This window comes from Hippopotamus amphibius, chromosome 1, assembly GCF_030028045.1.
Source record: "Hippopotamus amphibius kiboko isolate mHipAmp2 chromosome 1, mHipAmp2.hap2, whole genome shotgun sequence".
In the NCBI taxonomy this organism is placed as follows: domain Eukaryota; kingdom Metazoa; phylum Chordata; class Mammalia; order Artiodactyla; family Hippopotamidae; genus Hippopotamus; species Hippopotamus amphibius.
Window position 1 is genome coordinate 119,484,292 of NC_080186.1, and position 12,440 is coordinate 119,496,731.

The window sequence follows — 12,440 nt, forward strand, 5'->3', positions numbered from 1 at the left end:
AGCTGGGACGAAATAAGAGAGTAGCACTGACATATACACACTACCAAATGTAAAAGAGACAGCTAGTGGAAAGCTGCTGCATAACACAGGGAGATCAACTCGATGATGGATGACGACTTAGAGGGCTGGGATAGGGAGGGTGGGAAGGAGTCATGGGAGGGAGGGAATATGGGGATATATGTATAAATACAGCTGATTCACTTTGTTGTACAGCAAAAACTGGCACAACAGTGTAAAGCAATTATATTCAAATAAAGAGCTTAAAAAAAAAAAAGCAACTAAATTCTCTACCAAAAAAAAGAAAAAAAAAAGAGAAGTACCTACAATCACTTACTCTCTGGTGGCCTGGAGAAATTTCCTTATCTATAAAATGCGAATGATTCTATATTATTTAGAGGCACCCAAAGCATGACAACTAGGCTAAAGAGAAATTATGCCAACACACACATGAGTGTCTACTTAGCACCTCCCACTCACCAGATTCTGGGAAATATGCTGGGGCTACAAAGTGGAAAGCACACTCCCCTTCAATGTCCATAACGAGAGAAATGTATAGACCTCAGGAGTTGCTATGAGAGTTCAAAAAAATAACAGAATACACGCTAAAGTGCTTTTTTTAAAAAACAAAACTGCATAAATGGGGGCAACAGTACTGAACTCATAGGGTCTTAAGAATACAGCAGCATAATTCTGTACTAAGAATAATATGAGGGACCTCCCTGGTGGTTCAGTGGGTAAGACTCCATGCTCCCAATGCAGGGAGCCTGGGTTCAATCCCTGGTCAGGGAACTACATCCCGCATGCATACTGCAACTAAGAGTCCACATGCTGCAACAAAGATCTTGTGTGCTGCAACTAAGACCTGGCGCAGCCAAAATAAACAAATAAATTTAAAAAAAAAGAATAACTTGATATCAAATATCCCTGCTCCCATTGCTCCTGGTCTCAAATCAGTGAGATTCAAGGCTAGAAGCAAAGGCTGTTGCCTTCATGTAAGATTAAAAAAAAAGAAGAAAGAGAAAAAGAACTATAGATAAAGATGTAGTTCTTCAGACTCTCAATAATAATAAAGTAAATACAATTGTACCTCAGTATCTACAGGGGATTAATTCCAGGGCTCTTCCACTTGCCAACCTCTGGCAGATACCAAAATCCATGGACACTCAAGTCCCTAATATAAAATGGCATACTATTTGCATATAACCCTGACATCCTCCCATATCTTTTAAATCATCTCTACATTACTCATAATACCTAACACAATGTAAATGTTATGTAAATAGCTGCTGGTGCACAGCAAACTCAAGTTTTCCTTTTTGGAACTTCCTGGAATTTTATTTTTTCTTAACATTTTTGATTCAAGGTTGATTGAATCCACGGATGTAAAAACCAAGGATACAGAGGGCCAGCTGTAACTGACAATCAGGATGGGGAGGATGTAAAATTTCTCAGGACAGTGTAGTTTAAACATTTTCCTATCAATAATCTCTGAATATTCCTTTGTCAACCATACCCATCCAGGGCAGCAGGCCCGCAGAGATCATTTCATTCTCTCCCCCGATTCTGAACCGCCTTGCCTCGAAGTTCCCAACGTACTCTGTTTCATAACTACTATGGCACTTACTGTATTTACTTGTTAAAATAAAATTACTTGTTTATATGTCTGTCTCTTCCGGTAATGACTAGATAGTGACTGACACACAGTGAATACTAAATGTTCACTGAATGAATAAAGGGATGGATAGGAGGACTTAATAATCTCCTTTTTATTTTTAAAGAATTCCTAGGGAGGGAGAATCTAACATCTGCTTCACAAGTCTAGCAAAAAGTTATAAAATCCTGATTTTTCTCCAAAACACAAAAAATATACAGATTAGAAATGAAGAGGCAAAGCTCATTATTTGCAAACAACACAATTTAGAATCAAACAAGCTAGTTCTAAAATCTTAGGGAATTAACAAAAAAGCTATGAGAATTATTGAGTTTGGCAAGGTAGCAGGGTACAGGGTAAATACACAAATTAACTGTATCTACATATACTGACAAATAACTGAAAATTGATATTTAAAAACTACCATTTAAAGTGGCATCCAAAATGTGAAATATTTAGGGATAAATTTGACAAAAGATATGTAAGACCTGTACACTAACAACTACAAAACAATGCTGAGAGAAATTAAAGACCTAAATGGAGAAATATACAATGTCCATACATAGATCAGAAGACTGAATACTGTTAAGATGCCAATCCTCTCCAAACTGATCTACGGATTCAACACAATCTCAATTGTAACCCCAAAAGGCATTTCTGTAAAATGCCTAACTTTAAATCTACATGAAAATGAAAAGGACCTAGAATAACCAAAATAATTCTGAAAATAAAAGAATGCTAGAAAGCTTGTATCATCTGATATCAAGAGTTATTATAAAATTATAATAACCAAACCAGTGTTACTGACAGATTAATGGAACAAAGTAGAGTCCAGACCACACGTATATGATCAACTGATTTTCAACAAAGGTGCCAATGCAGTTCAACGAGGAAAGAATACTATTTTCAATAAACAGTGGTAGAACAACTAGACATCCATACGCCAAAAGAGATAAATAAATAATGTCAATGCTTATCTCACACCCTATACAAAAAATAACTAAAAATAAAGCACAGAGCTAATGTGAGAGCTAGAACCATAAAACTAGGAGAAAACATAGGAGAAAATCTTATTTTGAACTTGGCAAAGATTTACTTAATAAATACAAAGAGTATAAACTATAGAAGAAAAACCTGATATATTGGATTTCATCAAAACTAAGAACTTTTGCTCTTCAAAGACACTATTTTGCTGCATGCAAATTTGAAACAAGTTTTAAAAGACATTGTTACAAAAACAAAAAAGCCTGTCACTGGGAGAAAACAGTTGCAAAAACATATCTGACTAAGAAACTGTATCCAGAATATACAAAGAACTCTTACAACTTAATAACTGAGTTAATACTGAGCAATTATGCCCAATTAAAAAAACGGACAAAACCCTGAACAAACACTTCATCAAAGAGGACATATGCATGGCAAACAGGCACATAAAAAATGTTCAGCATCATTAGTTATCAGATATGCAAATTAAAACCACAATAAGATATTGATGTTACTCCATACACGCTAATATTGTTAAAATGAAAAAGACTGACCATACCAAGTGTTGACCAAGATGTAAAACAGCTGGAACTTTCATACACTGCTAGTAGGAATGTAAAATTGTAAAACCACTTTGGAAAATAATTTGGCAACTTCTTACGATGTTAAGCATACACCTACCATATAACCCAGCCAATCCTCTCCGAGGGTCTACACAAGAGAAATGTAAACCTGTGTCCGCACAAAGACTTGTACATATACATGTTGATTGCGGTTTTATTTGTGGTAGCCCATACGTCCATCAACAGGAGAATGGATACACAGATTATCCATAAAATGGGATAAAACTCAGCAGTAAAATAGAATACACTACTGATATATACAACAACAAGGATTAATCTCAAATAATTGTGTTGAGTAAAAGAAGTCAGGCAAGAAAAAAGAACATAGAGTATAATTCCATTTACACAGAGTTACAGAAGATGTGAACTAATCTACAGTGACAGAAAAGAAATCCCTGGGACTTCCCTGGCGGTCCAGTGGTTACACCTCCGCACTTCCAATAGAGGAAGCATGGGTTCGATCCCTGGTCAGGAAACTGGGATCCTATATGCCACCCGGCGCAGTCAAGAAAAAAAAAATGTATATAAAAAAAGAAATCCCCAAGGACAGTTTCCTGGGGATGGGAAAGAAGAGAAGAGAGAGAATGAGATTACAAAGGGGCAGAGGAAACTTTTGGGGGTGATGGGTATTTTCCTTGTGTTGATGTGGGGATAGTGTCACAGATGTGTACAATGTCAAAATGCATCAAATTATATACTTTAAATGTACACACTGATTATAGATCAAATGTACCAGAATAAAACTATTAAAAGGAAAACAAAACAAAACAAAACAAAAATGCATTACGGGAAAAAAATATTCTGGGTCCACAGTAGAAACTAAACATTGCCTTTTTCAATTATAGAAATGTAGGCAGTCCCTATTAACAGGTAACACAAGTCTGTCCCCAGACATTCTGTTTATTATCTAGGTCACAGTGCTGCTAGATCATAAAACGAGGCAATGGTTTCTGGATTTAAAACAGGAGAAAAATCACGATATGTACATACACTCTTGCATTCTATCTGTTTACACATACAAATAATTATTTAATCCACCGATGCACAGCCAAGTCCCAAATACCCACATTAATGGAGAGGCAGCACAAATAATCAGCAAAAACATATAATCCAAAAAGCATTTTCATTTGCCTTTGTAATCTTTTAAAAAATTTCTTTCTTTCTTTCTTGGCTGTGTTGGGTCTTCACTGCTGCACACGAGTTTTCTCTAATCGATGCGAGTGGGGGTTACTCTTTATTGTGGTGTGTGGGCTCCTCATTGTAGTGGCTTCTCTTGTTGTGGAGCACGGGCTCTACACGCGTGGGCTTCAGTAGTTGCGGCACACAGGTTCAACAGTTGTGGCGCACAAGCTTAGCTGCTCCGCGGCATGTGGAATCTTCCCAGAGCAGGGCTCGAACCCGTGTTCCCTGCATTGGCAGGCGGATTCCCAACCACGGCACCACCTAGGAAGTCCTGCCTTTGTAATTTAACACGTGGTCTTGTTCTGCAGAAGATATATTCTCAGGGATGATGGGCTTTGACTAATGTTGAAATAAACTGTCTTATTTTGCCCTCTATTTTATAACCCAGAGCAGGAGCTAAGGAGTACAAAGGTGGCAAGGAGAAATCACAGTGCTGGCATGGATAAAGCAACTGAATTACGTGTAGACAATGAGACTTCCGAAGCCGTCATACATATCCACCAATGTTACACACTTACAGGTAAATGTCCACCCACATGCTCCCCACTCCTTCTCCTGAGCTCTCCGGAGAGCTCCTCTGGGTCTCTAACTGCTTGGACTTCAATGTGAAATGTGTTATAGCCTGCTTATGCACACGTCAGAAAAGGTGGGAAAAGCCAAAGATTTAACGCTGAGATTCTGTCAGTAAATTCTCAGCAATTACAGTCTCTGACGAACCAGCTGCTATTTAGGAAGGAGGCAGAGAGACAGGTGTGATGGGGTACACAGCTCAGGCAGAAGAGAGCTGTTCAGGAGGACTCTGGAATTAAATTTAGGCCAGAAGAATACACTGTTCTTAGATGCTTTCAGGTGGGCACTATAGAGATGTATCCTGCCAGTCCTAAAGCCTTTATTTAGCATTAATTTGGGCACAGCAAATGCTGAGCACTGAAAAACAAAGAAGAAACCTGCATACATCCTTGCTCTGTAATGCTCCTCATTCAAAAAATAGACAACGACAAGGACATGTTTAAAATCAAATTAATAACCATCAAGGATATAAATTTCATTATCATTCAAAATGCATCTAATATTAAGTCTTAATTATGTGGCCATGTGATGGTAGTTTTCAATCTAAGCAATAATGATAGGATTTCACAAAGGGAAAACAGCCCAAATAAATGAAAACAACTGTTGGTTACTTACGCTAAAAAGAGGGGCAAAATCAAGCAGTGGTAAGAAAATTAGACTAAATTCAAAAGTCTTGCTTTCCTATTCTAGTCCTGACACTGTGCAGTCACAGGAAAATTGCTTAATTTATGCTTCAGTTTTAGCACGAGAAGCCTAATCTCATAATGCTCTTCTAAAGATTAAATAAGACTATATGGGACTTCCCTGGTGGCGCAGTGGTTCAGAATCCACCTACCAATGCGGGGGACACTGGTTCAATCCCTGGTCCGGCAAGATCCCACATGCCACTGAACAACTAAGCCCGTGCGCCACAACTACTGAGCCTGCTCTCTAGAGCCCTCTCACCACAACTACTGAAGCCTGCATGCCTAGAGCCCGTGCCCCACAAGAGAAACCACCATGGTGAGATGCCCATGCACTACAATGAAGACCCAATGCAGCAAAAAAAAAAAAAAAAAAAAAAGTGTAATGTTAAAAATATAAAAGACTATATGCATAAAAATTATCATCAAAATACTAGCATACTGAATCCACATACATGTCAAAAGGATTATATACCATGACCAAGTAGGATTTACCCCAGGAATGCAAGGTTGGTTTAGCATAATATATTTCTCTAAAGAAGATATTCAGGACTTCCTAGATGGTGCAGTGGTTAAGAATGTCCTAATGCAGAGGACACGGGTTCGATCTCTGCTTCAGGAAGATCCCACATGCCATGGAGCAACTAAACCCATGTGCCACAACTACTGAGCCTGTGCTCTAGAGCCTGTGAGCCACAACTACTGAGCCTATGTGCTACAACTACTGAAGCCTGCATGCCTAGAGCCCATGCTCTGCAGCAAGAGAAGCCACTGCACTGAGAAGCCCATGCACTGCAACCAAGAGTAACCCCCACTCGCCGCAACTAGAGAAAGCCCATGTGCAGCAACGAAGACCCAACACTGCCAATTAATTAATTAATTAATTAATTAAAAAGAAGATATACAATGACGAAGAAGCATGTGAAAAGGCACTCAACATCATTAGTCATTAAGGAAATGCAAATCAAAACAATGAGATACTATTTTACACCCGCTATAATAAAAAAGACAAATAATGACAAGTGTTGGAGAGGACGTGGAGAAATAGAAACCCTCATAGATTGCTGGTGGGAATGTAAAATGGTGCAGCTACTTTGGAAAACAGTTTGGCAGTTTCTCAAAATGCTAAACACAGGGCTATCATATGATCTAGGCATTCTCCTATGAGGTATATACCCAAGAGAACTGCAAACAGGGACTCAAACACACACCTGTACACCAATGGTAACAACAGTATTATTCATAAATCACCAAAATGTGGAAACAATCCAGGTGTCCATCAGCAGGTGAACAGATAAACAAAAGATGGTATACATACACAATGGAATGCAGTATTATTCAGCCATAGAAAGGAATAAAATTCTGATACATGCTACAACATAGATGAAATCTGAAAATATGCTAAGTGAAATTAACCAGACACAAAAGAACAAATATTATATGATTCCATTTATATAACATGTCCAGAATTGGCAAATCTATAGAGACAGAAAGTAGATTAGCGGTTGCCTGAGGCTGTGGGGAGATGGGAATGGAAAGTGACTGCTAATGGGTATGAGGTTTCTTTTCTGGGGTGATGAAAATGTCTGGTATTAGATAGTGGTGATGATTGCACACCTTGAGGGAGACTTTTATGGCATGTGAATTATATTTCAATAAATCTGTCATAAAAAAAGAATATATGTGAAAACCCTCAAACTGTAAAACTGCAAAGTGATGCACAAACACAAGGGATTATTATGATATAAATAAATGGCTGTGGATTGTGAAGTCATGAAGGTTTGATGAAGTAGCAATTACATCAGCCCATTCACTAATCCTCAAAAATTGTGTCTGCAAGTATGGGAGGTGCCCGCCTGCTATGTATTTTACATCTAATGTATTTACCTCCTGACTTTAGGTTACATTTATAACAATTCCCTTTTCATCTCTGACCAATAAAGATGTATTAAAGATAAGACATATGGGGGGAGGGAACAAAACCCCACAGAAACCTATCTTATTCCCAAATTTAAGAGGTTGGTAGGGGAGATGGGAGAATGGGGAATGACTGCTTTATAAGTAAGGGGTTTCCCTTTGGGGAGATGAAATGTTTTGGAACTAGACAGAGGTGATGGTTATGTAACATTGTGAATGGACTTAATGCCCCTGAACTGTAGATTTTAGATGGTTAATTTTATATTATGTGAATTTTACCTCAATTTTAAAAATAAAAGCACAGTGTGTTGGTTAAGGGGGAAAAAAAAGACGTTTGTATCTGTGCCATTGCAAAAACAACAGAGATTTTTAACTCGGTAATCATGCCCATCATCTCCTGCCTAGATTACTGCAATAGCTTAAGAGTCCCTTCTGCTGCTTTTCTCTTCATCCCCTAGTCTATTCTTTCTTTTTTTTTTTGGCTGTGTTGGATCTTCGTTCCTACACATGGGCTTTCTCTAGTGTGGTGAGTGGGGTCTACTCTTCACTGCGGTGCTCGGGCTTCTCAGTGCAGCGGCTTCTCTTGTTGTGGCGCACGGGCTCTAGGTGCACGGGCTCAGTAGTTGTGGCACACGGGCTTAGTTGTCCGCAGCATGCGAGATCTTCCCAGACCAGGGACCGAAACCGTGTCCTCTGCATTGGCAGGCAGATTCTTAACCACTGCGCCACCAGGGAAGTCCCACCCCTAGTCTATTCTTAACAACAGAGAAAAACCTTTTAAAAGGTGCATCAGTGGGGGCTTCCTAGGTGGCGCAGTGGTTGAGAATCCGCCTGCCAATGCAGGGGACACGGGTTTGATCCCTCCTCCAGGAAGACAAATAATAATAATAATAATAATAAAAGGTGCATCAGCTATGTCACTTCTCTGGCATCTTGAGCAACTCTTCCTTTATTATTCATTTCATATTTTTTGAACACATATCTCAGGTTAAATATCTGCTTATAAATATTAAATCCCCATAACCTCTAGCACAATGCTGACATACCAAACTGGGATCAAGAAACATTTCTTGTTGCAGTCAATTAATTGCCAACTAAGACTTGAAGGTAACATAAGAAAGCAGAGGAGAGTCCTTATTTCTATGAAGCTGACAGTGAGCTCCCTGGGTGTGGGCTGCGATGCCTTGACTCCACCCTTCCAGTAAAGCATTATGCTGCTTAAGGGTTCTTCGGTCTTTTGCAGGTGCCTTCCCAACTAGCCTTTAGGTTCCCTAAAGTCAGGGACCTCCTGTCTCCACTATCTTCCCCAAGGCATCTGGAAGAGCAACGAGCACATAATATAGGGCCGGAGTAGATGCTGATGGAGATGATGGCAGCCAGAATGCAACGAGGGATAAGTCTGGTAGAGAGGGAAGAAGAACCTCAGATTTCAGTAGGATTCCTGTGGCCAGCTCGTCAGCTCATCCTTCCCTCCTCAACACCCCTCCTCCAGGCCTTCCTGAAGCTGTGGGTTCCTAGCCCTCTGAGTCGGTAATCCTTCTGCCTCACCCAATTTATTTTCTAATCTTGTCGCTTTCATAAAAAAGGCTCTTCCTGAGATCGATGGTGACAGACAGAATGGCCACACAGATGAGCAGGCCCCCCTGTTAATGACCACCAGGGAGGGAAGGCACCCCATTCACGGGAAAGACAGAGGAGCTAAGCTGTATCAGAAGGGAGGCAATTCCAAAAGTCGGAAAGAGCTATCAAAACAGTGTGTCCTGGGGGAGCCCAGCTCCAAGGAGGGAGAGGAAGAGAGAGAAACTAAGTCAACTGAAGAGAGATGACTCCCTCATGCCCTAGGCTCTTCCTCACAAGTATACAGCGAGGTTAAAGTACAATAACAGATGGAAAGTGTCTTAAGGATAAAAGTTCTACATAAATGCTTGGTACTACAAGGATTATTATGTTAAGTGGTTCCTATCCTTTGCCTGATTTGCATCCTAGTTCTTCCAACAATACCCTAATAAAACTCCCCAAGCATTTGATCACCAAGACAGGAAATGAAATGAAGCAGACTCTGCAGGAAGAGCCCATGATGACTTAAGTATCAATTTGGAGGCAGTGGCAGATCAGCAGCAGGGTCAGATGCAGAGAAAGCATCAGTTTTGCATCTGACTTTACTCTCCCTCAATTGAAGACAGAACTTTAAAGTTAACCACTTTGGGAGATTTTTTTCCTCTGTCTTCTCTAGCTGCCTTCCATCCTTTTGCTCATTCTGTGCTTCCTATCCTATAAGCACTATTTCTCAGAACCTCCTCCTGGAACACACACACACACACACACACACAACATATATACACACACACACACTTTCCCCACTTGGGAGTGCCCTTTTCAGAAGTAACCAAGCTCACAGGGCTCCCAAACAACTCAATCTCTGGTGTAAAGAATAAAAGTGGGGGCTTCCTAGGTGGCGCAGTGGTTGAGAATCCGCCTGCCAATGCAGGGGACACGGATTTGATCCCTGCTCCAGGAAGATCCCACATGCCATGGAGCAACTAAGCCCATGCGCTACAACTACTGAGCCTGTGCTTTAGAGCCCGTGAGCCACAACTATTGAGCCTATGTGCTGCAACCACTGAAGCCCACGCGCCTAGAGCCCGCGCTCAGCAACAAGAGAAGCCACAGCAATGAGGAGCCCGCACACCAAAACGAAGAGTAGCCCCCACTCGCCACAACTAAAGAAAGCCCGTGCACAGCAAAAAAGACCCAACACAGCCAATAAAATAAATAAATAAATTTATTAAAAAAAAAAAAAAGAATAAAAGTGGGAGAGGCAAGACCATGGGAGGAAAACACAGCTCAGTGTCGCAGATCACTGGATGCCTGTTATAGAGAAGATAGGGCTAGAATGGTAGAAGGTGATTTCGTCTGAGTTTACCTCCTTTAGCAAAGACTAGGATGTGGAAAGCGATTTCTGAGATCAGTACCATGGGGCTCCCTGGAGCTCTGGGTGATTAAAAGTGTTACACTGAGGCCAAACCAGACACCCTCCTCAATCAAGGAGAAGAAGCTCCGGAGTTAGAGCCAGGGACCTAGGTTCACCACAGTTGTGATTTCAAGTCTCAATCCCTGTGATCCTCTGTGTTCTCATATATAAAGGAGGAAAATAACTATAATACGTATATATCAGAATGACCGTTAAAGCACTTTTCCAAAAAATAATAAAGTGCTGAACAAATGCCAGTTGTTATCATGGATCTTCCCCTATCCACCCTTCGATACACTTATACGGCTGGATGTAGTATCACATGAGAGAACAAAAGGGTGTAGGACTTTCCCTAAAGTGCCACATGGATTAGATCTACTTAGCAGTTAGTAAGTCTGAGAAATTGCAAGAACCATTAACCAAGAGACTACCAGTCAACACTTGAACACTAGACAATTAAAATTATTGGAAAAATCACAACTGGAGAATTTAGGGCACTATCGGACACCACTTAAAGAGTACAGAGCCTAGCTGTAAGTACTGTGGGAGTATTTATAGATGACAGAAAAGATAAGCAGAAGTCACATAAAAATTAACAGAGATTTGTGTGTTGAGGGATACAGGACAAAGGAGAAACCCGAGTCCAGGAGTAAATCAGGTAAGACTTCACTAGTACTTAAGTTTTGAACTGGTATTTGAAGGACAGGAGGGACAAAAATTAATCATAAAGAAGTTAAGTCAATGTGGCAAATTGAATTTTCCAAAAGTAACCACAACAATATTCCCCATCCTTCATGCTCTTCCAGAGCCTTGTCACTTCCATCAGGAGGTGGAGTCTATATCCCTTCCCTGATCCTGGCCAGGCCTCTGCGACTCCCTCAGCTAATAAGAGCAAGGCAAAAGTGACACTATGTGACTTCTGAGGCTAGGTCACGAAGGGTGATGCAGCCTCTGCAAGTGTCCTGGGATGCCTGCTCTGGGACCCTTCAGTCACCCTGTAAGAAATCTGGCTACCCTGACCCCACCATGAGAATCTGGAGATTCCAGAGAGAGAAAGAGAGACACAGAGACAGTGTCGAAGAGCTCCAGCCGTTTCAGCCCCCAGCTGTTTAAGTCTTCCCAGCATAGGGGCCACAGTGAAGGAGCCTTTGAAGTCCAGGCCAGGTCGACCCCTATATAACTGCACCTGTGTGAGAGATCGCAATTGGGAACAACCGCTTAGCTCAACCCAGTCAACCCCCAGAACTGTGAGCAAAATAGTATTATGTTAAGCCACTGTTTGGGGCGCTTTGTTATGCAGCATGGATAGCTTGAACAATCCTGATCTGTGCAAAGCCTCCATGATCAAGACAGGTAAGTCACACTAAGGGATGGGGACCTGGCCTATCCAACTGAAGACTATAAGATATGATGTAGTAATGACATAATAATAATAGCTAGCATTTATTCAGCTCTTAACTACGTCAGGTATTTTGCTAAGCACTTTTTTAAAAAATGTATTTATTTCTTATGCGGTGGGTCTTCATTACTGCATGCAGGCTTTCTCTAGTTGTGGCAAGCAGGGGCTACTCTTCATTGCAGTGCATGGGCTTCTCAGTGTGGTGGCTTCTCCTGTTGTTGAGTACAGGCTTTAGGCATGCAGGCTTCAGTAGTTGTGGCATGCAGCATCAATAGTTGTGGCTCACGGGCTCTAGAGAGCAGGCTCAGTAGGTGTGGTGCACAGGCTTGGTTGCTCCATGGCATGTGGGATCTCCCTGCACCAGGGATCGAACCCACGTCCCCTGCACTGGCAGGCGGATTCTTAACCACTGTGCCACCAGGGAAGTCCCGCTAAGCACTTTACATGCATTATTTTTACT

General features: G+C 41.0%; 1 protein-coding gene across 11 annotated transcripts in view; it reads right to left on the reverse strand.

Moving 5' to 3' along the window:
- Positions 1 to 12,440, reverse strand: part of ARHGEF11 (Rho guanine nucleotide exchange factor 11) — a 107,099-nt gene that overhangs the window by 79,402 nt on the left and 15,257 nt on the right. The window lies entirely within an intron of this gene.